Genomic DNA, 5745 nt, shown 5'->3' on the forward strand with positions numbered 1-5745 from the left:
AAATAATAATAATAATAATAATAATATATATGTAAAAAAAGAGTGGGAGAATGGACCGCAAAAACTGTCCATTATAAAATGGCTGTATTTAGGGGTAACTTGATACATGTATTACATTCCAGCAGTACACGCCATCACCATTTTATGATGTATTCTAATCTTACAGTACATAACATTACACGTAACATTGTTTCATACAGCTAACACCATACATACTGCACTCTCGCCACAATTTCCAGCACTTCCGTTCTGATTTTTTTTTTTTTTGTTTTCTTATTTTGTTTGCCACTTTACGACGAAACGTGAGTGGAGCATATCTGTGTAAGAACCTTCAATCGCAGGTACCGCAGTTAGAGAACAGAATATCTTTCTCAAGATATAAAGGAACGTTCGAATAAATGGTCGTAGTAGGTTGACGAAACAAGTTAATGAACGTATAATGAGGTTTTACAATCACCAACTGAGAGAGCGTTTTCGTTTCTCGTCTTTCCTGTCCCAATCGCTTTCCAGCGAAAGTAAAAAAGGTATGAAGCGAAAGTAAAGAGCTTGTTTCACGTTTACAATGTTCTTTGCTTTCTGTCATACATATCGATAGCCAATTTTACCGTCTCTTCTTCGAGCGTTTGGATAAAAAAATATATATATGTATAGTGTTGAATAGTCGATGGTGAAATAAATTAGTCGATCGTGATAAGATAAGTTGAGATATCGATAAAGGTGTTATTTATCAATGATAAACACTGGCTATCAATATACTCGTTAGTCGTAGAAGAGGTAATCACGTATTTCTCCAACTTAGATGTAAATAATATGTACAGCAGTAAAAGTTTAATGAACACCGCGAGAAACACATCGATAGTATCGCATGTGCACATTCTTCGTGAACACGCGCGATAAGATTCACAGTTTCGTAACAGCTATTGTACAGTTAATTATACATATGTATACGCTACTTATAGAGAAATCGTAAACATGATGAAGTAATCGAAGCGAACGCAATACTTATAAAGAGTAAATACACATGTACGTACTGCATCTATAATAGATCTCGCCTGCCTGTCGCTTGAGAGCACGTTTCGTCATAACACAATAATAAGTATTTAGATATATACTCTAGAAAAATAACGTTATAAACATTCCTTATCGGGTGGGAATTAGACGTTACAAACGTTATTATAACATTTTCTCAAGTAAAAATATAAATATTCTCATTCAAAGTGCGATATCTCTGGGTGTAACCTCGCTTCACTTAGTGTTTACGCTATTTTTTGTTTTGTTTTGTTTTTCTCTAACACACCTCGAAGATAATTCTCATCCTTTGTTACATCTTAACGAGGATATCCTCGTGTCTCCACGCCGCATCCCCTAAAAGTTATTCGCACCCCACGAAGAACCAAAGATCTATCGAACGGGTCTCCCTTCAGTTTGCTCTATATTGGATATACACACGTATATCCGTATTTTTTTCCTCTTTGTGTTTTCCCCTTTAGCTAACACGACTTGTACTCGCGATTGTTTTAATAAAGTAATGAAAGACGTTTTCTTATTACAATAATTATTCTTGACCGTCATTGTGTTTTGGGTCATAGATGTAACGATATATCGTATTGCCTACTTGCAATGCTACTACGTATGCTTAGACCGCTTTACGTTAGGCGAAACGAAGAAAATTTGCGATAGCAATTAGCGAGTGTGTACGAGGGAAGAAGCCGCCAAACGAGATAGAGTGCGCGTTCAAGGTTCGATATTTCGCAAAATGTGAAGTTTTTCCTCAGATGAAATTTCTAAATGAAAATAGAAGAAATTCAGTTGTGTCTCTTGTTAGAAAATATTCCTCAGGTACCACAGGATTAACGCGAAAAGGTATCAAAGCGTTGAATCCGTTTTCTTCGCGAACCTAATCTCTACGAAAGAAGGGATTCGCGATGCGACGATTGATTATCATTCGGAAGTCTCTGACACCGTTTCCGTCAATTTTATTAATACGATTTTCTGTACCGTCTACGGCACGTAACGTACTCCGAACCTAGGAAACCTCGACAAACAGCTTATTCTTTGATCAACGAATCGTCGATGTTCCGGGCTTAAGCGATGCAATCGGTATCTGTACGCTTCTCGATCTTATTGCGAAGCGCGGGTATTTCTTTTTTCTTTTATATCAGCCAAAGGATAAAGAATGTTGATATATTCGATTATACTAACAAACAATCGATTCGAGGAACCGTCTCGTTCTAACAGGAGGAACCGTCCTGTTATCAAAGACGGTCTCGCGATTAGTACAACATAGGTACCTACACTTATTCAACGATTACAATTATTATACATCTAAGTTAATCAGGTTTCCTCATTTTTTTTTCCATATCTAGCAATGTACATATAATTATTTGATTACCTTTGCATCATTCAACTCGTTTGATATCAACTAATTTTCGTTTCCCCTGTTCTTTATTCGCGATCCTTGATCATCCTTCGTGTGTCTCTGGTTGAGATCGTTGGTTAAAAAGCCACGAGCACGCGTTCCTCAAGTTCGATTGCGGGCATGGTTTGCAACGTACTGTGATTATCCAGTAACTTCTTCATAGGTCGTGTTCAATTTCAGAGATTTTTTTTCGAAAAGGGAGAAATAAAATTCGTTTGGTAGATTTTTCAACTTTCCCGAACAAAAAGATTCTATACAGCTGTGGAGAAAAGAAAGGTCACCAACGTATGAAACATCTATGAAAATGTCACGGTTATCAGTTCGCTCGGAGTCTATCTACTTCCGACGTAAGCGAAACTATTTATCTAAAACATGGACACAAGTTCACATGAGTCGTAACATACAAAAGCGTATCTATCTCGAACATCTCACGTTGCCGCGTCATCCTGAAGCTCTATTAGTACCAGAGGATCGATACGAATAAAACAGACGAAGACTAACTTTTTACACTTGTCTAAAAACAAGAAACAAAAGATTTGTCCGATTGGAAAGAATAAACGGTCGAAACAAGTCAGTCTTCGAAAGTTTTTCCAGCGTGTCGCGATTCTGGTCCACAGATTCTCGCGACGATTAGGCGAATCAACGTCTCGACTCTTCGGGTATTTAAAAAACTCAGAAAATACTTGAGCAACTCTATCGAGAAGCAAATGCTTGCGTGAAAGTAATACACCCTTCGAAGGATAGAACGCGATCGTAGCAGGTACGCCGTGAAACTAAACCCTATAGAAACATTCCTCGTATCGCGAACAATGCAGATCGAAAGGAAGACTTTGCGTACTCCTCTTTTAAGGACGTTTTATATAATGAATTTAACGCGTAATCTGCCATGTCGCGACGAATACAAACATTTTTATCGGCTCGTCGTCGTTCAGATATAATAACTACAATGAAATCTGCCAGCAGAGTAGGATGATACGATACGGTGTACAATTTGTACACTCGCGTATACATTCACGTGAATATAATATAATATGTCATCTGAAATGTATCATAGGATCTGGCTCGAAGAGTATCCTATAAAAATACTTTTCGGTAGGGTTTGATCAACGATATTTCTGTCAGATAGGGCTGTCCATCTTCTATTTGTCGCCATTTCTGTCAGATAGGGCTGTCCATCTTCTATTTGTCGCCATTTCCCGCGTGAGAGACAAATTTCAAAGACACTTCAGGGACAGTTTTTCGTTCTGGACGAACGGAATTAACGCATTCTCCGGGATGGGAGCAAGTAGGAAATTTTATCGCCACGGGAGTCTAATATGGCGGGACAAATTGATTTGACGAAAGGAAAAAGAAGAAAAAGAACGTGCACGCAATCGGAGACCCCGTGATGATCTATATTGATGAAAGAGGTACCTATTACAAGCGCGCGTGACAAGTGTGCGTTTAGTGTCGCGTTGCGAATTGAAAATGCGTCCGATCGACAATTCACGAGTCTCTCATTTTGCATGCTCCACTTTGAATGCGTTCTTCGATGTAGCGATCTCGAGGCCTCTGATCGGGCAGTAATATTTCTTTTTCTCGTGGAAGGAAAGATATATACAGGTATTGACGATATCATTGTACTTGTGTTCTACCATTTGTCGATAATTCTTATTGATTAGTTTCACCATTGTGAATGGAAAATCGAACGAAAACTTCATGGGGTGCAGTGAAATTTCGTGCATGTCGTATATGTAAATCCAAATGAACCGGCCCGTTCGTCGCAATCTTCCAATAAACGGTATACAAGGGAACTTGGTGAAATAGAACGGAACGAGAACGTAAGAGGGTTCTAACAATAAGTGGAAAGTAATTATAACGAAAAGTGCAGTAACTCAGGTGAGACAAAAGCAGACGGATAGACTAGAAAGTAAATCGACGGTGTTCTAAGCTAAACAGCACCTTTCTCGTTATTCCTGCACCGTAAATCTCTTCTTTTCTCTGTCCTTTCTCTCTTTCTCTCTCTCTCTCTCTCTCTCTCTCTCTCCTCCCTTTCTTTAACAATTTTCTCTACAGTCTACCTTTTCGTACACACGTGGCAAAACGTAGGCCTTCTCTCGAGGTAAATCTCGAATAGCTTCCTTTAATAAAATCGTTAAAGATATTGTCTTCGGGACGTTATACATTACTATTTTGTCGACTTATCGAGCTCTGTTTTTCTTTTATGTTTTAACTGTCGAAGCGTCTTGTTTTATGTTTGCATGTTTAATAATAGTTCCGCGATTTTTGTGTATCCTTTTTGTGATTTGCACAGCCCGCGGCTCTTTTCTTCAATTACATTGTGCATGGGTTTGCGTCACGTCGGTGTCGGACGGTCGTGAATTCATTTTTATCGAGCGTAAGAAAAGAACTCGAGACCTCTAAACAGTGGAATAGATTCGTCTTGATCCTACGATGAAACTGATATTCGTAAGAAATCAACAAATTTCCGATGGTATAGATTTTTTCCTATAATTTTGTGCATTCTTTGCACCGTGAGGCCAGAGGCGCGAGGCAGCCGAAAAGGACGATCGCAAAATTAGGTAAGTTACGTCGATTTCTCCAAGGTGATCCTTTTCCATATTCCACACGACCGTTGTACGCAATCCCGTATCTTACCTAACGGTCGAGCCGAACAACGCAACAATGTAACTATATGCGTGTCGCCTAACTAAAGAACAGAATTATTGTCTATCCCTATGTGTATGTGGTGTGTACGTTTGTGAAATCACCGCTTCGTGTGACCAACACTGCCAACGATAACAATATTAATTAACCATCCCTGCCAACGCTTCTTTAGAAGGCGAAACGATTCGCCTGTAACACGCGCTTAAGTAAGAGCTCTTCGTATTCTCTCTCTGTTCCATTTTTTTTTTTTTTTTTTTTTTTTTTTTTTTTTTAAAATCTCTGTCTCTTGAATGTTTTTCGTTCTTATGTACACGCGCCTCGACCAACCGATCAATTTATTTCTCTTTCTCTCTCATCTCGTTCACTCCTCTTTCTCTCTCACTCACTCTCACACTTTCGCTCTCTCGTTCTCTCTTTTTTTCTGACACTAATACTTGTTCATGTTGTTGTTGTATTTTTTTTTTAAAACCATAAAAATATCAATGCCAGTATACCACCGACGTACGTCGCTAACGTGTATATGTATATATAATATATGTACGTATGTATGAATATCCATATAATAACGTTACCTCAAGTATCTTCGGTAGTAACACCATGTATAGGTATACAATATAGTAGGTATGTGTATAATGCATCATTTTTTTTTTTTTTTTCTTTATTACGTGTACGTACTTCCT

The sequence above is a fragment of the Habropoda laboriosa genome, unplaced genomic scaffold (assembly GCF_001263275.1).
Source record: "Habropoda laboriosa isolate 0110345459 unplaced genomic scaffold, ASM126327v1 scaffold57, whole genome shotgun sequence".
Lineage (NCBI taxonomy): Eukaryota > Metazoa > Arthropoda > Insecta > Hymenoptera > Apidae > Habropoda > Habropoda laboriosa.